The 24,790-nt window shown below is 36.3% G+C and overlaps 1 protein-coding gene across 3 annotated transcripts in view; it reads left to right on the top strand.

The window, feature by feature from the left end:
- SLC4A10 (solute carrier family 4 member 10) overlaps positions 1–24,790 on the top strand; it is a gene marked incomplete at its 5' end in the record, with an annotated part of 153,920 nt that overhangs the window by 34,580 nt on the left and 94,550 nt on the right. The gene's annotated exons all lie outside the window — the stretch shown is intronic.

Genomic DNA, 24,790 nt, shown 5'->3' with positions numbered 1-24,790 from the left:
TTGCATATATATTTTCAACCTGTTTTTATTGTGAATATGATTTCTTTTAACTAAGTCACTGTAGCAGGTTATGCCTTTGCTGTAAAGTAAAATGGCAAGGCTGTATTGCAGTTTTATTTTGCTTTGTCTTTACATGGCAACACAATGCTATTGTGTGAATGTGTTTATTTGTCAGATGAAGCACAGTGTAGGGCAACTCTTACCTACAGTGGCAGGTTATTTAAAAGAACGTATCACATTGTGTAACAGAGCTGAGCTATTCTGCAGTCACAGATCTTACTTCATTTTGCAGTAGTAGTTTTTTTTTTTTTTTCCTTTCGTTTCAAATCAGATTTAAAAATAGCTCACTGAACATAACGCTTAAAGTTTGGCAAGATAACTCTCCCCTTTTTAATTATTATGCTCAGTGATGCATACTAATACTAATGGGTTGTAAAATGGAAGATTAATAACTTAAATATTTAGAATGTTGTTTAAAACCAAATTAATTTTTACTTATCCTTTTTGTTTATAATTGTTGCCAACTTTATTGCAAGGCTGGTACTTTGGGAGCTGCTAATCTATTGTGGTGACTGATAGGAAAGTCCAAGAACATAAAAGAAAACAAGTATATGGGTATTTTACATAGGAAGATAGTGGCCTAATTTCATGTATGAAGGACAGAATGGTATTAGTTATACTGTTATCACATTAGGCGTTATAAATGGTAGATAATAGCCATTGAAGAGTTCCTATTTTATTGCCCTTGAATACAGCATACAGCAATTATATTTCATAGAATTTGTAGGAGAAGTTTATTTTCAAAAACGATGTTCAGCTCCATCTTAAGAAATTCTAGATGTATTTGCAGAACATTTCCATGGCAACGTATTTGGCCATGTGTTTTAAAAGCTCAGCTGAAGCCTGAAAGTAATGTGCAATATTTCTGTTGCTTGCTTTATTCTTGTGAAACAACAGTTTGCACATGTAACTGGACAGCAGATTGGCAGGGGTGATTAGTACTTCCTGACCCCAAAGTTCAGGATTAAGTGATAAAGGTTTGAAAATATTTTCATATTTTCACCTAAAAATGTAAACATGGAAAAACATGGATTTGATTTTGCATTTAGAACTGCATTCCAGTTTCATCCCAGTTTAATAACATTTTATTGGAAATGAATATGTGTGGGAGACCACAGAAGACCAAACTCGAGAATGTACAGCAAGTAGTTTCAGTAAAAATGGCTGTCTTCTCATTTTTAATTAAAAACATATTTCTAAAAAATGTTTTATTACTCTTACTGCCCATAATTTATAGTTTCCCAGTCTACTTATCCAGCTTACATTCTTAATAATAATGGGAAAAGACTTCCCTACTCTTAAGCTTGATTAGGTTTGGAATGATTTCAGTATACCTTTCACTTGTTACAAGATCTTTTTAATCTGTTAGAATTTATTTTCAGTGTTTTAATGCATTAGTCACAATGAGTACATTCTGTTTCTTGGCATTGGAATGAAATTCCTGAAAGTATTGGTTTCATGGTATTTTGCTGCTTTGCGGGGTATTTGAGTCCTTTTTAAAAGGACCAATCCTCCCCCCAGCTTCTTTGGTTTTCTTATTCAAGTATAATTTAAAATCTTGACTTACCTGTGTTTTGAAGTTCTTCCTGGAGTTTCCTTTGCTCATTAAAAATAATTAGATCTTCCTGAAATTTTGCGTAAGTGGAAGCTATAACAGTATGCCATGTACTTACCCTGGATTCTGTTTTATCATTTATATTAATTCTGCAAATTGTATTCTGTTTTCAAAATGTGACATTGGTAATCCCAAAATAATGCAGTAGACATGCATTGTGGCAGGCTTAGTATGGAAATTATCTACAGAGCAAAATAAATTGGCAAATAATGTTAGCTTGAGGAAGTCTGCATTTAGGTCATTTCATTTTGAAATACCAATGTGACCAACTGTTTTAAGTGAGTTTGAGTATGTTATTTCAGTCAAAGGGCATACTCCCATTAGGTGCTTCTTCATTTGGGGAGACAATAGAATACTACTCCTAAGGAATCTATGAAGGAGGTAAAGTTCTTGTAAGAGGAGGAATTGCAGCCAGGTAGAGACGCATGAGGGAAGGGAATTAGACAGAAGTTATCTGAAAACTTGAAACTATAGAAACAGTTTTGTTTGTTTAGCTCTCCATTATCCAATGGCAGTGTAAGTGGCATCACCTAACACAAGGCTTTTTTTAGTGCATTCTTTAAAACTTTACCTCCCCTCCTCAGACCAAGTTGGTTGCACCTGTGTTTGAAAGTGCACTTTGTAGAATGCTGCGTTAGAAAGGGTCTCACTAACTAAAGAACTCCTTCCCCTTGACCATGAATTTTGAATACACATCTGTGAGTATAGTGTGTTTCCCAATCTTTAAACATTCATATTTTCAGAAACTTGATGATAAAGATCTTATGAAGGATCAAAGCTCTGTATGGAAGTTTTAGGAACTGTGTTAACTAGTGAGTTGTGTGAGAAGCCTGGTATTGGTGTCATTTACCAATTCTAAACATGGACGCTCACACGCATGTACATACTCAGTTGCGTATGACCATGCTTTTGCCTACTTCTGATTGCCATTTTAATTCCACACTACTGACTCTTTTCATGCCTAATAGTGCCAATTTTTAAGGACATGATAACACTAGGGCAAACGAGAGATTGTGGCCAAGCTTTCACAAATGGCAAAAGAACACGAGAAACAAATAGTAATTTCAGAGTGAGAATTCAGTTCCTCTTGTCCCACATCAGTCTTCCTCCCAGGAGATGATCCTGTTCCCTAGTCAGATTCTTCTCATTTAGTACTTTAATTCATATACCCCATCACTGGGCCTAATGACCTGTTTTGGGGTGGGCTTAGTGTAAGCGTATCAGAAAGCCCTAAACAGAATGTAGCATAAAATAAGTATGCAATAGCTGCCTACAGGTTCACAAAATACATTGCTCAATGACTCTATCAGTTTGTACTCCAAGAGTATCACCGTGTGATCATTCTGAGGGAAGACTATTTGAAGGAGTTTTGCTGGGACATATGAAGATGTGGAAACTTGCTGTGAACACATCACAGCAATAATGGCCCAGTAATGTGTTCCATTTAAAATAGTCATAGTTAGTCCCAACCAATTCCTGTAGAGCTCGAAACTCCTAAGAGGGAGTAGCGGGGAAGGTTACAGATTAATGCAGTAAAAACGAGTGGCTATGCGTTACACAGAATGGCATTTGGGAGAAGAAGCAATGGTCTGTCTGTCTCATACCCCTTTCCTGCTCTAGTAACGGTGATAGGAGTTGCTCATCCTGTTTCTTGTTTCTTTGCAAGACCGTGTTTATTTTGCTTTATGTAGCTCATCTGTAGAAGTTAATAATAACAATAAAAACAAACAACAAGCCAACATTAACGTGAGTGCTGTTTCACTACTGTTATCATGGTCTTTTCCCTCATGATAATTAAGCTAAGCTTAAGTAGAAGCTGAACCATAATTCTGGTAATTTCTGATAGTTTGTATTGATTTTTTACTAATTAATATACAGAATAATCTACATAATGCTTTCCATTGCACCTTACTGATTTCAGTCTGATCCTGAAAGGAAGACCATCACTTGAATTGGTTTTAAAACATACATACCATTATTACAGGATTGTAAGGGATGGTAAGTTGGAGAAATACTATTATTCTCATTTTACTAAGGGAGCGCTGTCCCACATAAATAAAATGGCTACCCCAAAACCAAACAGAAAAGAAAAATTTAGCCTGGCTTGCTACTTTGTGTGGATCACTGGATTGCCTTGTCTGTGAATTGGGGTCTTGGTATTAGTGACAGTCTTTGTAGAACTATTTATCATTTTAGATTCAGACACTAGTAATCTAAGTACATTAAATCAAGGAAAAAATATAATTTTTGCATTTTATCAAGGGGAAAGTTGGTAAGAATAAAAATGATTGCAGAATCACAGAATTGTTGAGGTTAGAAGGGACAGCTGGAGGTTATCCAAGCCCCTGGAGCCTAGGGAACTGGAGTCTACCCCGTGCTTAGAGCAGGGACAGCTAGACAACGTTGCCTAGCACCGTGTCTAGTCGGATTTTGAGTATCTCTAAGAATGGAGACTCTGAAACTGCTCTGGGTAGCCTGTTCCAGTGTTTGACCACCCATAACATTTTTTTCATATGTGTTTAAGTGGAATTTCTCATATTTCAATTAGTTCCTGTTTCCCCTTATGCTGTCAATGGGCATTACTGAGAAGAGCCTGGTTAAGCCCTCCCTACTCTCCCCTACAATCACCTATTTGTACACTCTAAGTCCTGTCTAAGCTTTTTCTTCTCCAGGCTGCACAGTCCCAGATATTTCAGCCTCTTCTTGCTTGACAGACGCTCCAGTCACTTAATCACCTTCGTGGCCCTGTACTGGGCTCATTCCAGTATGTCTGTGTCTCCCATGTAAGATGGGAGCCCAGAACTAGACAAAATACTTCAGATATGTCTTGACCAGGATGGGTAGAGGGGAAGGTTCATATTATCTGGGAAGGAAATTTGGATGATCTGTGAACTAGTCTATCAAATATAGGAGATTTTGGACGGGGATCTTTGAACAATGAGGGCTGAAAGAACTGAAAATTATAAATAGTAATATTTTTTAGCAATCCTTTAGAGAAGAAAAGCTTGAAAAACAGCTTTATTTGACTCATAGTAATTGTGTTAGTGATGAAACCTGCTGTTTTAGAATTTCTGATGTATGGAATCAGAGTCTCCAAATGCCAATTGAAATGAGCAGAGAATTAATTCTAAAGGGAAAGGTTGAATTTTAATTTGTTGAAGCTAAGTAAATATTAATGGAACTGAATAAAAAGATATAATCCGGTATGATATAACTAATAAAAATTATGGTATAAGTAATAAAAAAAACGGTGAACTATGGGGAACATGAACTTCAGGGATTCATAAGCTGTGTCTTTAGTCAACTTGCCAAAAATTATTTCTGTTTTAACCTCAGAACATTGACAGAGCTTTCAAATGTTCTCAACTGATGCAGCAAACATCAGCTGGTGCAAAATATTCAGCTGAGTGCGTTGAATGAAAAAGTAAAACAGCATTAAGTTACGTGAGAGAGAGTTGAAGAATTGTAAAACTTCACTCCTCTTCAATAGATTGCCCTCTCTCCCCTCAGCTGCCTAAATAAAATAATGTATATAGGAGCCATCAGTGATTCAGGATTCTCTCCTGATAACATAATGGGTTTACTTGTCTGAATTCTCTTTATTAAAAATTTTATGCAAGCATACACACAGTCATTAAAATACATGCAAGAAATCATACCCATGTGGTTTGCATCCATGTTTAATGCAATTAAAACTATTTTAATGAAAGTACTATTGGTTTTATGCCCCAATCCTGTGACTAAAATTTTCCAGCAAAAGCAGTGTCATTCTTCTTTTTTTACTTGACTGAACTCTGCAAGTGAAACAGCAGAGAAATACCTTGTCCTTGCATTTGAGCAGCAAAATGTTTTCCTATTTTTCTTCCAACTTTTCTAGTCCTATTCCAGGAAAATATTTGTTGAATATAAAATTTTAGATTTCATAGGTGTGTGTTTGTGTGTGTTTATGGGATCATTAGAAAAATCTAATGTATGAAAAAAATACAAATGAATAGTGTTGTAATAATATCAGTAATATAACATAGTGATTTCTTATTGCATTGTATATTCTGCTGAAGATAATTGCTGGATGCTTAGATTCTACATGGCAGATATAGGCCTGATGGTGTGGTTACTCTTGAAGATGAAGCTCAGTGTCTGGTAACTGTGATTTTATCTTCAGAATATCAGTTGTGGTAGTTGTGCTAATACATGTCAAAATATATGACTTAGATGACCGGGGCACAGGATTTAATGGAAGGGACTAGACATTGGTAAAGTTTACCTAATGTATGAAATGTGAAGTGTATGAAAACCCAAATCTGTTTTGGCATTCTTGTTTTGTTCAGGAAGAAAGTGATGACCACTTTCTCCAGTAACCGATTGCCTTGTTACATTCAGCAGGTTTGTTCCCTCTGCTAGATCTCAGTGTACTGTCTCCAGTCCTTCTGCACATAGTCATAAGGGGATTTCTCATTACTGGTAGTGAGTATCTTGCAGTGACTCACTGGGCTCAGTTATTGCCCAGTCTGCCTTCTGCTCTCCTCCTCCTCTTTCCTGAGTGGTTTTCTGTTTTGTAGGGTGCAGATGTGCTGAGATTCCTCAGTCATCTAACTTCTAATGCAAAGATGCATATTTGCTGTGGATGTCACTGAAAGATGTAATCTGTGCTGTCAGAAGTAGTTACAAGCACTGCCTTGTGTCCTGAACATCTATAGTAGCAGCAACCTCAACACAGATCTGGGACATGCTCTGTTCTTTTCTTGCCTGCTTCAACCAATAAGAAGTGTTAAATCGCTTCCTTTTTAGTGTCCTTTGCAATTGCTGAGACAGAGATTAAATTTACATTTTTGGCAATGTCTGTATCATCAGCTATAAACAAATTTCCCTGGTAATCGCTTAGACTTGATTTCCCTCATGGGCCTCCTTTTACGTCCATAAAAATGTCGTTATCAATTTTTAGTTTAGCTTCCTTTTAATTTTACTGTCTTTACTTGACTACACTGTACACACCTGTAGATCTCTAATTTAACATAGAAACCTGCAGAATAGCACCTTTATCTGCTACTGTGGATAGTGTAAAATTTCCTAAGGTGAACTGCTTTTTATTCTGTCACAGCAAACGACATTCAGGCTCTTTGGCTTTGGACACTTCTGGCACACACTTATATAGAAAGCTGGGCAGCAGTGATCCTGTGAAATAAATTGGCTAAGCCCTGGAGCTGATGCTAACCCCATAATGGATGTTCCTGCCTTCCTGTCATGCTCATTGCCAAATCTGTTCCCCTCTTGGTTCACAGTTTATCTGTATGGGTTACACATAGTGATGTACACTGATGTAGCACATCACTGGAACAACACTGCTCTTTTCATAAAAGAGCAGGCAATTTCATCATTTCCAAGACAAGAAGCACCCAATGCTCAGTAACCCTCACTTTGGAAGATTATCTGTGTTAATGAAGGCAGGGTTTTGTTCGCTTCATCAGGTTCCTAGTGCAATTCTGATCAGTTTGAACTGATGCATATTTATAACTTACTAGTCTCTCATCAGAGGGCCTCTTACTCTCAGCAGGGACTGCAGATCTCCTTTAGCTACCTCAGTTGCCATGTCTTTCCCTGGAGCATAAGGACATAAAAACAGCTGTGCTGGGCCCGATCAAAAGTCTGCATAGCTCAGCAACTCATCACTGTGAGAATGGCCAAAAACCTAGGTAAGCCTGTAATAGTGGGGCAATTGCATGATGACAGTTCATACCTCCAGGACTTACTGTTCCAGAAATGGTGTTCTTGGATTTGGTACCTTTGATAGATTGCTCTTCACTGAACTGGTTTGCAAGTTTCTTCAACTCATCAAAGCTGCTAGTATCCACTGGAATTCTACGCACTGGACTAGCATGCTGTGTGAAGAACTAAGTATTTTTCTTGGTTTTGAATATGGCTCCAATTGTCTTCATTTAATACTGCTATCCTTGGTGCTATGTTGGCAAAGACATTGAACAGTAATTTCTCTATTCAGCCTCTGAATACCTATCATGTTTTTATAGACTTCTAATACAGCTCCTTCATACACTAGGTGTTCTTATTCTCTACATCTGAATCCTCTCCATTTCCACTATATCCTTTTTGGCAAATAGGAACCAAATAAACTTGACATTCAATATGTAGGTAAACTTTAGATGTATATAGAGGGGATAATGATACCCTTATTTTGTTCCCTATGTATTTCTAATTTATAGTATTCTATTTGCCTTTTTTTCCTACTGAATTTACTATTACTGAATTTTGATTTTTTTGATTTTTGATTTTGAATTTTGTTCATGGAATTTTTTACCAAAACTACAAGACCGCACTGCTATGTGGTGGTGCCCAGAAAATTTCACTATGTATGTGAAACTAAGATTGTTTTTCCCTCTGGTGCATCAGTTTACGATCCCTACTGAGCTCCAACAACAGTTTATCATCCTTAACACATTTTGTGTGCTAAGGGCCTTCTGGAGATCTTCATATTCAAGTTTAACTTTATGAATTCTTTATGGATCTTAGGAAATTATCCCTCATTAGTGAACTTTGTCACCTTGCTGCTAATCCAAAATCATCTATACATGTGTAAGATACCATATGTATGAGTGCAAATCTCACCAGAATTCAAAGTGATGACTTCTGTACTGGTGACCTCCCTCTGCCAGAAGAAATGATGATTTCCTTATGGCTTCTGTTTTCTACATTTTATCAGTTCTTAACTCCTGCAAAAAACTTCTCCTCATATCTTATTGCTGCTTATTTTCTTGTAGTTGACTCTTTGGAGGACTCTTGCTGAAAACCTTTTGACTATCAGATTAGACTTTGTGAACCAATTTCTTTTATTTATAGAGTTCTTCACAGAATCACAGACTCATTTAGGCTGGAAGAGACCTTCAAGATCACCTAGTCCAACCTATATCACCTAGTCTTTTCTCCTTCAAGGAATTAAAGGAGGTTTGTGATACCACAGGATCAATTCTTTTTCCATCATATCACAGTTACTCACGTGCCCTGTAACTTTATTCTTTATAATAGTTTCTTTGAATCTGTCAATTAGCAGCAGCAGGCTTACTGGGTGATTATTGGCAAATACTGTTTTGAAATCTTTGTAAAAGTTGATATCATACATGTTGTCTTCCACTTCAAAGGCACAGAGTGTTTTCAAATAAGGATGTTACACGCCAAATTCAGTGTCTTACTTGTAGAACTTGGAATATGAACTGGGCTTTGTTGGCTAAGATATCTTGGGAGTACTTGTGTTGGAAAGGTATCCAAATTTAACAGCACTGATCCAGGCTGGCTGGATCTCCACAGAAATGTCGTGCAGTGTAACAGCAAAAGGAATAACTGAGGAAGCAGGAACATTAAGAAAGGGTTTAAAATACAAGAAAGATCAATAGAAGTTAATAATGTCAGAATTTCCGTTTTTTTTTTTTTCTTTTTTTTTTTTTATGGTCAGATTGAAAAAGTCATCACGCCTTTGGTAATCTTTTATTATTCTTTGGGATGTGCATTACTTGTGATTACCCTGTGATTAAGGGTGATGAAAAATGAAGAAGAATGAGAATTACCATGAATTAAATTTTCAAGTGAGTAACAGTAATGTCTATTGCAGGCACTATGCACAGGATTTATTGATTTGATCTCTATGCTATTGAAAAGGAAATGTTTCTTATCTTTTACTTAATCATTAAGTATATCAGTTGCCACGTTTTCTCTTCTCTTCTCTTCTCTTCTCTTCTCTTCTCTTCTCTTCTCTTCTCTTCTCTTCTCTTCTCTTCTCTTCTCTTCTCTTCTCTTCTCTTCTCTTCTCTTCTCTTCTCTTCTCTTCTCTTCTCTTCTCTTCTCTTCTCTTCTCTTCTCTTCTCTTCTCTTCTCTTCTCTTCTCTTCTCTTCTCTTCTCTTCTCTTCTCTTCTCTTCTCTTCTCTTCTCTTCTCTTCTCTTCTCTTCTCTTCTCTTCTCTTCTCTTCTCTTCTCTTCTCTTCTCTTCTCTTCTCTTCTCTTTTTTTCTTCCCATTTAATAGACGAATAGGAAAGTGGCATAGACAGAGTGCTAGTTATGTTGAGACTGGCTGCTCTAGTGCCTGTGAGGCTTGGAGGAATGGGCAGGCGTACTGAGCACCCTGTGAAAGTCAGATCCACTACTAAAGGCAGAAGTAGGGATGTCTGTTTATTCTGGTTTCTCTCCACTTTTTTCCATCTGTCAGAAACACTTCAGTTTGGATGTAAGCTGTACTGGGTGAGGTAGTTTCAGTCTTTACTGGCCTTAAAAAAAAAAACTGTGGGCCATTTTGTTTTGATAGGCAGACAAAGGTTCAAGTGAGATTTCAGTTTTGTTCTGCTGACTTCTCATTACTGCTTCTAGTCTCTGGTTGACTTTCCTATGCTCTGTCCCAGTTTAAAATATATCATTTTGTTTCTAAGCAGAGGAAAGCTCTTACGATGCACGCTTTTTTCAAGTGTTCTGTTTCAGTCTATAGCAATGCTATAGTTTAAAATAGAAATGATCTGGAATCTTATCTCGCTCCTATACTGCTGGGTTCCCATTGACTAAACTGGAGTTGTGCAAGGTGCAAATGAATATGGGATTTCACCTTTCTTTTTGTGGAGTTACATTTTTATTTGCCATGATCCAGTCTGCTGAGAATTCCACCACTGTGGAGGAGGATTTTGTGGTTGAACCCCAATGTAAATAGAAAACCTTACAGTTTACAAACCTTCTTCCATGGGCGGAATTCTGGTACGTTTACATCAGGAATCAATTTGAAACTGTAGATGTAATCACACTAGAACATAAACGTTGCAAAGAAAATAAAATTATCACACATAACCCTTAATTCTTTTCCAAGTGTTTATGCTCATTGCTTTTTAAGTATGCATTACTAGCATAAGTTAGCGTATCGCAGTGACAGGGAATGAATGAATTTCAATTCATTTTTTTTTTTCCTCTTAGGCAGATCAGTTCCTAAAGTTTTAACATGTTAGCTGACATCTGTGGCCCCCATATATAGACTACACCCTTATCTGGGGACTTAAGTCCCTGTGTAACTTGCTGATTTAAAGTGAAACATAAAACATGAGCTAGCCTAGTTCTGTTCACAGTCCTTAGCCTTCTGAAATATTTTGCTTGAAAATAATTACTGGTAAAGATAAGTATCAGATATATCAGCTGTGGTATTTAGCATGGGAAAGAATGAGCAGGCTTAAAATAACAAAACAAGCTCCTTCAAAATAAATAATAGATAAAATCCACAAACACTTCCTCCCCAAGAACCCAGACATCTGTATGCCCAAGGATGCCGAAGAACGCTTAACCAGGGATGTTTTTTACTCTCTTGTGTACTGCATCATGAGAAGAATTAAGCAATCAGAATGCTATTCGGGCAAATGATTCATAAGTGCGATTAAAATTCCTAGGAGAATAGGGCTCAGATTAGTCCAGTTCTACATTGCAAAAGATTTATTAGCATATGTTGGCAATGAATTTCTAATACAGTTATGGAGTACCAGTTTAAAATGCCTCCAATACTGTTTATATGGACTTTGTATGCAATATAAGCTACAGGATGCAAACTTTTCCTGGTATAGCTATGCTACAGTAGATCACCCTTATTAATTAGTATTTTTAATCACCATGTAATTTGTTGAAACAGCTGATGTGTAGAATATGTAGAAAGTAATGTCATAGCTTCAGATAACAGGTTTTAGGAAATATGAGAGTAACAGTTGGGATGGCCCAGTTTCTTTTCTCTTGTTACTTTTGATTGCTTTATTGGTGCTTGTTTATCTCTGTTCTGTCAGATGCTTCTCATGCTCTTATGTTCCACGTGCAGGTTACACTTCTATGTCTTGTCTTTCTTGCTTTAAGTTACATCTGCCTCTAGTTCAGCCTCCTCTGTATAGCATTCCTATCACATACTTTTTTTTTTTTTTTTTTTTTTTCCTTCAAATTTAAAACTCCCTATTGCCTTCATTACTTGCTCTTCATTTTATTTGTTGAGGTTTCTGGAATGTTGCCGGTCTCAAAGAACCTGGAGATTGTCTTTTTGCCTCCTGCTGTTCCCTCCAGCCCACAGCACTCTGTTCCCTTGTCTGTTACACTGGCTCATCCATGGTGTTTATGAAGACTGCTCCCTCTAGTAATACTTGCTTTGAATTTGGGCCAAAGAAGTTGGCACCTAGCGTGCTCTCTGAACACAGGTATTTGTTTCTGTTTGCCTCTCTAACATTTCTAACATTTGGCATGCACACAACTCTACCTATTCCCCATCTCTGTCTGCCTTTGACTTACAACTTTCTTTTCTTAAATTTTCATAATTTCTCCCACTTTGGTTTCCGCATGGATGAATTGTCCAACTTGGTAGCTGCCCTGGGGCTGTTTCTCATTTGAATTGTATCCCATGTGTCTAATCAGTGACACACCTGAGCTGGTCTCTTCTAAGTACTGTGTTCTCTGAGTTCCTTTTCTGAGATAACTGTTTTAACTTTCTCAACATTTTTATTCCCTCACTCCAGAAATGGAACTTTGTAAAAACTTTTTTGTCAGTTTTGATGACTTCTTTTCTGCTCTTATTTCCTTTATTACTCTATGCTTTGCTTTCTTCTGTCAGCATATCAGTTCCCTTTAGTTTCTATTTTCTTTGTTCTTCTCATACACTTCCAAACCCTTCTTAAAATTCATGGTCCTGGCTGACTCCCAGTCTGCACTTCCTCAGTTCCTAATGCCATCTGCCATGCTGCAGAGATACTGCTGAGTATCTCTGGTGAAAATCTTTCAATTCTCATGACTTTCTGTGCTTCTTAGGGATTTCTGTTCTTCTAGGATTTTTGTTATGACATGAGTATCTTTGCCTGCAGTTTTCCCTGTTTTTTTTTTTTTTTTTTTTTTTACTAATTTTATAGGCCTCCATTTAGTTTATCTGTTTCCCCTTGTTTCCATTTTAAAGACTAATCAACCAAGGATAACATTCAAGCTTCTTCATCTTCATCTGAAATAGATGTGTGTGTGTTTTTTTTTTTTAATTTTATGTTTTAATTTTTTTCTGGTCTTTAAACCCGTTCCCCTGACCCTATACCTGTCCATGCCCACCTTGTGCAATTCTTTTTAAATTGTCTCTCTCGTCTTGAATTCCTTTCCTTACACAAGAAATATGCCCAAATCTTTCCATAGTAAAGACACCAACAAACAAAACAACCCTAAACTTCAGTAGTTTCTTTTCCCCAGATTAATTTCCTATCTCTGGGTCTGTTTGAATATCTCCAGAGAAAGAGACTCAACAACCTCCTTTCATCCTCCTTTACCCCATACTAAGATATGCTTTGTACAACTGTCTTCATTTCTTGTCTTCTGCTGCCTTTCTAGAACTGCTCACTTCTGGTTTGTCTTTTGCACTGAAATTTATCTTACTAATGTTCCACTTGACTTCTTCCTGGAAGATTTCCAGGCTAGTCCTTTATTCTCCTCCACTCCATCTGTCATCTCTTTCAGTTTATATGCTGTAGTCTTCACTAAATTTTGTTGCTCTTAGGCATTTGTCATTTTGTCCTTGTTGATTCTCTTTTCAGATCTATTCCTTGTTAGGTAGGTCTTCCTCTCCCTCTTCTCCTTTTTGTGTATGTATGCGTGTGTGTGTTTAGCTCTCTCAGGGATCCATCCTCAGCCTTCTCATCTTCCTCCACACCTTAACTTTGGATAATGTAGCCATAAACATAATCTTTATGAAGACATCACTGCTATATTTTTTAGTGGTCTTCCACCACTCTGGTTAAATTCAACCTATCTCAGAAAATCTTCTTGGTCTTCAGTGGTCATCTGAATATAATAATATCAGAAACAATTCCTGGATTTTCTTTTCTTTCCTGATGCACTCTACTTGCTCTATGCAGCTTTGAGGTCTGACGGTTCCTATTTGTCCTTGTAGCCATAAATCACATTGAAGGCCTGCTCATCTCAACACCATGACTGTTATGATCTCATCTTTCTGTCTGACTTCAATACTTACAGCTTTGATTCACTTGATTAGTGGTGTTAATATCATCTTAGCTTATTCCTCTGCCTACATCACTTGCTTTTTAAAGTCTGTTTACTCATCTTTTCAAATACAAACATACAGTCTTTATTTTAAATGCTTTACAGCTTCCATCCTTTCTCTCCAGGAGAGATATGCTGTCACAAATTTGAACTTTGTGTTTGCTTTGCTGGCCTTTGATTTCTTAACTGTCTATTTCTCTTGTATTCATTTGTGCATTTTCTCTTAATATATCCTGTCTTCATTGAAACTCTTCCTCAAAAGTCTTCTGTAGTCTGTAGAAGTAAGTATAACCCGTTAATAACTGGGCAGGTGTGTGTTTGCATCTTACTACACCTATGTTGCTATGCAGTCTTAACCTTTATGCTATTTATTGCTCATATACCTCTAAACTATAACTTGTCTTTTGAGTTATATGATTGTTGAAATAGTTATAAGTAATTTATTTCAAATCACTATCACATCATGTATATATTTGCAACGTGTATGTCAATGGAGCCCACAGATGCTATTCTTCTTTCTCCACTTGTGAACAGATACATATTTAATACCAATACTAATTAAAAAAAAAAAGTTGCAGTTGTAAGCAAGGATACTTGTAAGACCAAATACAGATTGGGTGATTATTATTATTTGTTTAGTATCTGCATTGAAATCATGCCAAGAAAGGGACCTATTGTACTAAGCCTGGTACAAACTTGTATTAAATGAAAGAGTGGTCTGAGTAGCTTGCAGCATAAAGTTTAAATGATAAAGATTGTATTTTTTGAGTATGTTCACCACATAAAAATAAATAAATCCATTCTTTAATAAAAGAAGATGGTGTTGTCTTGGCAAGGAAAGGTATGAAGAGAATACCTACCATCTGCTGGGTATTCTTTTTCATCATCATGTTTATAACTGTTTTTATTTTAGAGCAGTATCATGAAATACAAATAATCATATGTAGTTCAAAAAATGTATTACTTTTGTTGAGCCAGTAAAACTTAGTATTTAGTTATTTCTGTTTTATTCTCAAAATACCAAATACTGGAGACATCTAGGTCAAGTTTGAAAGGTTAAATATAATGTGATATTAGTAATCTAGTAAATAAATAAACAAGTTAGTAAATACTGTCTCTTTGAAGGGTTGAAAAAAAATTTTTGCTTTCAAAAAGTTTCCCTACCACAGCTGGAATGCAATCCTGACAGTCTTTCTATTTCAGATATCATAGCTATATCCACCAAAAAGACTCCAAAATTCGTAAAATAGGCAATAGTTTGTTTGTGCCCTTTTAAGCTCTGATTGAGATTACTGTGTCCTCCCTTGCTGTTTGTGGCTGCATACAGATCTATTGATTTAATGACCTTATGAGAAAATTGACAATGAAAATTACAAAGCTATATTCTAACAATAAAATTCCTTTCATATAGATCTCAAATCTGAGTATTAATGGTCACCTCAGAGCCTACTGTATACCTTAGAGTATTTCTTGGCCCATTTATGGAACAAGTTATGTTCTGTAATTTTGATGTAAAGCTCACTATTAAGGTCATACCAGTTGTTTCTAACTTTTAGCTTGTTTATTGTCGAATATCTTGACTAATCCAGAATAGCAAGGTCATGGAAGTGATGATGTTTAAAACTTCCGCATTACAGCAGACAAACAATTTGTATGAGTCAAATTCTTAGATCTCTGAGAAGTAGGAAGACCAGTTGAACTACTGTTTAAAATTCATATTTATCTTTGGCAGCACATTTCAAATTCCTGAAAGTATATCTTTTACATCTAGACAGCAGTTTTGCTGTCTAGACTTTTAAAATGTACAAATCCCTCATTTTTAGTCCACTGTTACAGTGTATTTTGAGTCTTTGATAGGAATGTTCTCTTTCCAGTGATGTATTTCATTCCCTTGGTTTTCCAGGCACAGTCCATGTATTAAAAAGCAATGTGCAAGTAACTTCAAATTAACTTCAAAGTTGGTATCTGAAATCTGTTTATTTGCTGCATCACTTCTCAGAGCACATTATCAATTTCATTATCCCACGTTTCTTTTCTGTCTTTCCTTTTTTTTTTTCTTTTTCATTGCTTCTACATTGTTTTCGTGTTTTTTTTTTTTTTTTTTCCTGATAATGGATGAGAGAAGGGACATAGTATTTGTAAAGTAACAACGATACCAGTGTTGGCTAACTTATTAGGAAGGTTAGAAATGAGTTTGGCTGTGTAGGAATGATAACAGTCAATCTAACAGTCCATCTGGTTTACTGTCTCCAGATATTCCCAATTAAACTGTCCTCAGTCTTGATGATTTTCAGCCTATCTTCAGTGATGTTCGAGCAACCTAAGATGTTGCTTTTCCTTGCGGAGTGGTGGTTGTTTTGCATTGACTATTAGAAGAGCTGAGGGTGATACCATCTCTGATCCAGGCGATTTCAGTTAGGTGCCAAACGTTTTACAGAGTTAATCTGAGTTTAGAATATCTCTGTCCTGGAATATCCTCCCTGCTGCCTTGATTAATAAGGATTGTACTGTGGTTGTAGAGAGTATTTGTTTACTGCATACAATCAAAATAATTTGGGAAGGACTGAGAAAGGAAGAACCTCTAAGCATTATACCAATGTTTTTGAGAAAGGTAGGCAATTTATTATTGATAAGGCTGGCTTATAAAAAAAAAAAAAAAAAAGGGGGTTATTTTGAATTATGGTTGGCATACATTTGTATATAGAAGATACAGATTCCAGACTAGAACACTTTTGTGGTTGTAAAAGAAGTGAAAAAAATCCTTTCTCTCCTCAGTGTTGTAGTTGCTGTTGAAACAATCTTGGTAAGTTGGTCATGACCTCCTTTCTTCTTTGTACTTGCTACTTCCACATGAGTAGCTGCTGCAAGAAGACTGACTTCTATGATTCTTCTGTCTGACCCTGTTTCTTTGGAAAAAAATCTGGAGACACATCTGTTTTCTGAGGCTGAAAGCAGGTCCCTTGAGATGGGATGTGGATCCAACTTAAAACCCAGTATATCTTACTGCTGATTAAGAATCCAGCAGTAAACATAATTTACTTTTTTTTTCCATTTGCTGTCCAGGAGCTAATACCTTATTGCATAGTGGGCTAAACTTAGCATATTTAACTTCTAACTACATCTAAATAATACTGTTATCCTGGATGTATCCTCACCTGGCTTCAAGCCAAGAGGGAGCCCAGACAAGCTAAAAGTAAATCTCATTTAGGCCTTGGATAAGTCTTCACATCCATCTTCATGCTGTTGGACTTCTTTGTTGTAGTTGACATAGCCATTGCTATGAAGTGAGAAAAGAGGATTTCTGCTAATGGGACTGCATTAGATGACATAAGACATTCAAATAATAACTACGGAGGAGAAAATAACTATGCTTGAGCTTGAAATCTGTGCTGTTCCTTACCTTGATAACTTTTAAGTATTTTGACAGTGTAGTAAAGAAAAATACAAAGCAAAGGGAATAAAATCTCAGTCATACAAATGTGACCCAACTTCTATATCCCTTCACTAGCAGCAAGGAACGCTATCTTTCATTTATTCAGAGGTCTTGACCGAGACTAATGTTTGAATAAAGATTAGCTTACAAACCCAGCAGATATGATATGATAGGAAGGAAAAAATGGGAAAAGTTATAGGAATCTTAACAAGACTGAAAATGTTCAAAGGAATAGGGTACTGTAAGTGCCTTGTTCAGGTTTTGTAAGGCTCTCAGCATAATTTAAAACATAACTGATAACTTTACTCCAAGGCACACAAAATATGGCAAATACAATTGCAATTAAATGCAGGTGCTCAAAGCAGGTACCAGAATCCAGAAAGAATTCAACAGTTCCCTGCTTCATTAGTATAACCAGTGCTCTAACAGGTTGAGTGGGAACTCCTTTTTGCCTCGCCTCCCCTCGCCTCCCCTCGCCTCCCCTCGCCTCCCCTCGCCTCCCCTCCCCTCCCCTCCCCTCCCCTCCCCTCCCCTCCCCTCCCCTCCCCTCCCCTCCCCTCCCCTCCCCTCCCCTCCCCTCCCCTCCCCTCCCCTCCCCTCCCCTCCCCTCCCCTCCCCTCCCCTCCCCTCCCCTCCCCTCCCCTCCCCTCCCCTCCCCTCCCCTCCCCTCTTTCCTGTTTTGTTGCTGCAGCCACTAGAACAACAGAATCCTTTTCTGATGGAGAGTGCAGAGAAAGTGGTGCATCTAGGTCCCACTGCAACAAAGCAGGTCACTATTTTACCTCGATGATTGTTTTCCCGATTTTTCTCTTTAAATAGAAATCTTGTCTTCAGTTGCACAGGCATATGAAGAATAGATGTAGCAAAGTAACATATTTGCCTTGCACATGCAAGAAATGCAGTACTTCTCCCTAAAATGTTTATTCTAAGGAAGAACATTACTTATTAAATAATAAGGAAATACTTCAGTGATTATGCATTCATTTATGCATCAGCACATAGTTGGCTTGTGCATAATGGTACTTAACCAGCACAGGGTGCTTCAAGGTATATAGACACAGGAATTACATGTGAGCAATGTGAGCTTTTAGTTGTCTCTAAGACTGCTTTGTTTGAATCGTATGTGTGCTTTCTGCTTGTGTTTAGTCTAGTTTACTTTGTAACAATAGTATGTGCTTGGATTTAATGTCTGAAGTGATTATCTATGCTTATATGTTTCAGGAATAGCATTTATTATATTAGAAGTGTGCTCAGTCTCAGGTAAAGAGCAAACCAGTTCTTTGGAGCCAGTGCTGATCAGCGCAATTTTTAGCAGTGTTGCAGAAGATGGTATTTCTTTATTGAGTCATACTAAACCATTCGTGGCTTTTGCTATAAAAAGAGAGAAAAGAGGGAAAAAGAGAAAAATGCCCTTATGCATATGACATGTAGCCCTGGGGAAGATGCAAATCTGGAATGAAAACTAAAATTGCTTTCTACTGCGTTGCATAGCTTAAACTATGTGGAGTAAGCTGACTGAAGATGTGCTTTATGTTAACCAGTAAATTGCTGCAGAAAGCTGCCACAAAAAAAAAAACAACAAAAAAAAAAAAAACAAACAAAAAAAAACAAACAAAAAAAAAACACCACAAAAATCCTACAAAATAACAGTACAATTAAAGAGAGACTTTAAAAATAATTCTGTAGACCTTATTAAATTATAAATATGCTTTGATGGGTCATTCTTGATAGGTGAATAGGGGTGAAAGTAGAATGGAAAAAGCAATTATATTTCATCAGAAAGATTAGATTCACTGTCCTTTCCACTTCAACAGATTGTTAAATGTGATTATACATAATATAAGCAATTAAACAGTAATATTGAAGGGAGAAAAGAATTATAGCATCTAAACTGTGGGCATACACGTTGTGCATTAAATCAATTTTGTGTGACTGTGTGTTTTCAAGGACAGTTTAAAGGACATGGCTGAACATGGCAGTCACCAGTGATTTGCCTTCTTCAACAGTGAGGCATCCATCTACATCCAACAGCTTTTTTGCCATTTAGGTTAATTGTCTTTACAAGATATTCCCTATATGCTGTTGGCAGCTGTTGAGTTCAAATAACTCACTTTTCTTTATCTGCAGTGATGCCATCTTTATGAAATGACAAGCTTAACTTAACCAAAATGATCTTAACAATACAAATGTTAGGGAGTGAAATAATTACAACACACAGATATATATATATATATGTAAATAATATAAACCTGGAATCTTCACACTGGGAGGGCAATCACTGTGTGTATGTGATGTCTGGGTAATTGTTTAGAATCTCATTACAGACTATTCAAAAGGTGAACATGGTTTCTGTCACTAGCTTCTTGATAAAATATATAAACTAAAATTAGTATACTAAAGTTTCTTCTCCAAAGCATATAAATACACAAAATCACTAAAATTATTTTATATTACAGCTTTCGATTTTTTTATAGGAATGCAGCATGTAATATTTTATTCTGAAAGGCATTCCTTAGTTCCAGATGGCATTTGAGAATTATGTAGGATGTCTAATAATCAATAAGTGGCTTATATGGAGAAGTAATTAATATCATGATTATTTTCTTTATGAGTCAGCAGGTGTGTTATATGCATAATTTATAGTGTAGAAAAAATCAAAATGGCTTCTGCTCTGCCATATATTTTTATAGAAGGAAAGATGCTGAAAAGGATTCTTGGTTATGTTGTAATTTGCACTAAGAGTATATTAGGAATGTAATTAAAAAGGGAGAGGTGTTTACCTGAAGGTTTGAAAATCCCAAACTATTTTCTGCAATATTAATGCTCTATAGCTGACTTCTGTTTACTGTTTAAAAAAGTAATAATCCAACTTATTGAAAAGCGTGACCAAAAATCAGAGAAGGGAAATGAAAATAGCCGTATGCGAAGAAAATGTAGGGAAAAAGAAGGATAAAGAAAATAAATGATTTCTGGTTTTCCATGTAAAATGATTGGGTTTTGTGCTATCCATTTTGACTCATCCATCTAAAATATTAGCACCAAGTATACAATTAAAGCAGAGTACTAAGGGAAGGGCAGCAAGACATATTCATTGAGACTATTTAACTTTTTTTTTTTTTAAATTGTCATGTATATTTATTGTTAAACAATCATCTGTGCTGATTGCTACAGTAAACAAGATAATATTCAGTAAATGTGCAATATTCAGATTTTATAATCTATACAACAGTGTCATTTAAGATCATGAGTTTGGTTTTCCTTTTTTAGTAAATAAAATAAATCTGTGTATCGTCAGCAAGACTTTAATCTACTTTCTTGTCATCCAGAATATAAGGAACATATATTGGGATGATGGAACTCCATCATCCAAAAATACCCTGATTCGTACAAGTGTATGCATCTCCCTTAGCATATAATGTATTTTAAAATGTTTGTTATGTGCCTTAGTATGGATACACCTTTGGAAGGAGTCACTTCCCTCTTCTTTCCATTCAGTCTTCTACCTTATAACAGAGATATTATTGCGTCTTGAAAGCATGTACAATTTGTAAGTGCTGTAACTAAAAAACACCTATGAACATCTGTTATAAAATGATGTTTCTCTGCTTTTCTAAAGGAGTAGTTTCTCCATTAATTATATTGATCTGTGGTGTGGAAGGGCCATCCACAGTTCTGGCAGGCACCAGGCTTAAGGATCAATTGCATGGCAGCACATGATAAATAGCAGCTAGGACTGTATCAGAGCTAAAGAGAGTCGATTTGGAAGGCTCTCCAGGAAGTCATTTTTCCAGCTTTGGTAGTGAGCCTGTCAATACATAGGTGGAAAGGGCCCTTCAGACATTTGTTTTGGGTTTCTTAACCATGAGCCTTTTTACTTCTCCTAATGAATATACCTATCCTGCAACTGTTGCTACGACTTGACACTTCATACTTTATTATACAAGTTGTTGAAATAAGGGTTGAAAATCTGTATTCTAGAACTCCTGATGACCATCAGTCTTCGTGACTGCATAGAAAAGAAAAAACTGTTTTTTAAGACAGTTTATTTCCTTTTCGTTTTATTCAAGTATAAGTAAGTTCAAATACATAATACAATATGTATTCATATTACAATGAATACAATATGTATTCATATAACAGTTCAAATACAATATAAAAATGTGCAGTTGCACTGTAATGATGCAGAAGACTACTGTTGTCTGTTTTTCTCTATTGACTGTATTTATAAGGTTTTTTCATTAGAATAGATTTTTTTTTTTTTCTCTGTGAAATATGTGCAGTGGAAGATGCTGTGTGGTGAAGGTCTTTTCAGCGTTCATCTGGAAAATGTACGAGGAGAAATCCTGGACTGAGTAAGGTTGCTGAGCCTTGGTCTCTAAGGAGCTTGTGGTTTCCACATGAAAGCCTCATCATTTTCTTACTCTTTTATCCCAGATATGTTATTTGTTCTACTGTGTGTGTTTGCTGATATCTTACTGTTTCAAGGAAATAGTTTTGTCCCCATGTTTTAGGTAAACCATTGTGTGATAACACAGATTATAATAAAATTAAAAAGCGAAAAATGTTAGGCCGTTTATATAAATATATTACACACTGATTACAGATTCAGCGAAATATACTTCCACAGGCTTCAGTAGCATTACTCTTGAATTAGACCAACAGAAAGTGAGCGTGGTATATTTATTTATGTTGTAACCTTTGTCCAGTCAGTTCTCATAGCTGTGCACTATAGAACTATTGCAAAGTATTAATATAAATTGGTTTTACTCAAAAACAAACAAACAAACAAACAAAAACCAACAAAAAATGCCTAAATGTTTTTTTTTTATCAATCTGTTTTTTCCTATCATCTCTTTACATGTGTAAATTGTGCACTTTCCTAAATCGGGTGATTTAGCACTTCAGTTTTGAAATGCTATGGGAATATTAATTATGGCACAAAGCAGTCCAGTAAGGAAGGTAGATAAGTAAGTATTATTATCCCTATTTTACAGATGGGGAAGCTGAGGCACAGAGATTAAGTGACTTTGCCAACACAGCAAGTCAGTGGCAGATCCAGGATTAGCGCTTGGGGAATTCCTGGATCCCTCTCCCATGCTTTTACAGTAGACCACAGTGTTCACTGGATTCAGCGAGCAACTCATTGCAATAATGGACAGTTCCAAGGACTCATACCTGGTCAGTGTGTCCATACATTTGTTTGCAGACTGCTCCAGTATGTCAATATGGTTTAAACACCAAAGTCCTAGTAGATTTATGCACCATATAACATTTCTGACCTTCATCATCTTCAAATGAGGTGAAAGGAAGAAGCAGCAGAATTTGGTATAAACATGGCATGACTGTGAAAAACATTTAGTCTTTATGCCCTGCTCTGATCATGCTGAAATTGGTGGGCAAAACTGCAGTGGAGTCATGGCTTTAATATACTCTTTGAGGATGTTAATGTGGAGGTTGGTGGCTGCTTGGTACATTAAAAATCACTCAGAGCATGAATTCTATCTTCCATGACTGTTATGGTTATTTTTGCCTATACTTTCAGTTTCTTATTGCAACATTTAATAATTTCATAGTTTTCATGACATGCTAATAGAAAGCAGAGCATTATCAACTGACGTTAATCACCATGTGAAAGTGGAGGGGATCTGCCACTGTTATTACTTGGATTGCTGTGGTGCTTACCTTAAAACGAGATTAAGATCTAGTTGTGCTAAACTACTGTTGAGCCCTTCCCTCCCAAATCCTATCTTCCAAGGAGGCAGCACAGGAATCACAGAAATTACTTCTGGACTAAATTCAGTGTGACTTTTTTACTGGTGAATGCAAGGTGGCCTTCATACCGCTCCCTGGGAAGTGAGAGTGCACAGTGCAAGGCCTGTTTAATTGGACTTTGCTCAGAGTTTGATAAGTGGATTGGCAACAACACAAAACTCCCAATTAAGCTGTTTTTCCCTGTAATATTAATGGAATAAACTCGCTTCTGAGAATGAGGCAAGGCTGAGACTTGCTGTGACATTACAGGAAGAGGAGGCAGGGAAGGAAAAGATTGCCAGAAGCTGAAAATTGAACACATGGAAAAGGAGAAGTCAAAGTGTATGAGCATATTTTGATAAATATTAATGAATTAGTTTGTATTTAGTTTACTTATATGATCTGTAAAGGCTTTAAACTACCCAGAAATGTAATAGTCTCCCCATTACAGAAATTCCCCTAACATTGCTTCCATAAGGCCTCTTCAGTATCAGTACAATTCTGGTGGCTATGACTTGCACTAGAATAGCACTACTGACATGGCTGTAATACCTGGCCTTTGGTATCCTGCCTGTCCATTCACCCAAGGACATGGCATTGTGCCAGCATGGCATGCATGCGCGCACACACACACAGTTATGTCTAAATTCTTAAAATAATTAATTAATTTTACCTAAGATGATCAAATTGTTTGTGTGATATTATACTGCCCTGATGCATCTTAATAGGTTACTAGCTAATTTTAAATTATTGAAAGACAAAGCAGTTTCAATACAAAGCCTTTTCTCATTGCCAGATTTTAGTTAATACTATTATCTGCTAGAAAGCTCTAGTAAAGGCACTGTAATGCTCTCAGTCTCTTTCTTTAACAGCCCAGATGCTTGCTGCTGACACATTCCTAGGATTTTTCTATATAAGATAGCTACAGCATGACAGCTATCTTAAAAAAAAAAAAAAAAAAAAAAAAAAAAAATTCTGAAACAAAACAGCTCTAGAATTCGTGACATCTAGCTCTAGATGAGAATCTTTTTGCCTGGGGCATCTGCTCTTTAAGGAGAGGTGCTCACGTGGTTTAATTTCTTGTTATGTTCTATTGCATTCTATATATAGATATATACTTTGCATGTAACCCTGGTATTTAAATCCCCTTGCTTCAGACTTCCATTAAGATACCAATTTTATATATTGAAATCATGTGGTTATAGTTCTAATATCACCTACTAAAACCCTTCCACTAATGAAAAATATATTTTAATGGTATATTAACTGATTTTTTTGTATAATTCATCATTTTTTCTTCATCATCATTTACTCTGTGGAGTAAATGGAAACCACTCTAAATCACTTTGTGAATTACAGGCTTTATTGAGCATGTTTTTTACAATTGGTGATGTCATACTCATAGGAAAACCAATATTTTGTTCATCCAGTGCCTTGTTGCTAGATTGCTCCCAAAACATATCTATACTTAGGGAATTGTAATTTTTTTTTTCATGCCTGAAGTGACTAAAATGACTACTTTCTATAGTAGTTTTTTAGTCTGAAGACAATAAACTAATTCATCACATAGTACATTTACAGTGCAGTAGAGAATACAGTTAAAGTGCACAATATGACCACAATATAAAATTCAACACAAAATGTGAATTCCTAAGGAAGAATAGCTTTTCTATTTTATTCTAATAGTGCATGCTATCTGCCTTCCTTGCCAATACAGCTTGGTGTTGTAAAGTAAAGCAAAGGCTTTGCAATTCATCAGTAAGTGAAGCCACTGGTTTTCATTGGTATTTCATGTTTTCTTTCTCATCATATTGCCATTGATTATCATTCTCTAGCTTTGCCAAAGTGTAAGGAGTGTTAGTGCTAATAATCTGGAAATTCTGTTTGTGGTTCAGGATA

The sequence above is a fragment of the Aythya marila genome (genome assembly GCF_965140915.1).
Source record: "Aythya marila genome assembly, chromosome: 6".
Taxonomy (NCBI): Eukaryota; Metazoa; Chordata; class Aves; order Anseriformes; family Anatidae; genus Aythya; species Aythya marila.
The sequence above is the reverse complement of the archived record's forward strand: the minus strand, read 5'-3'. Positions and strand labels throughout refer to the sequence as shown.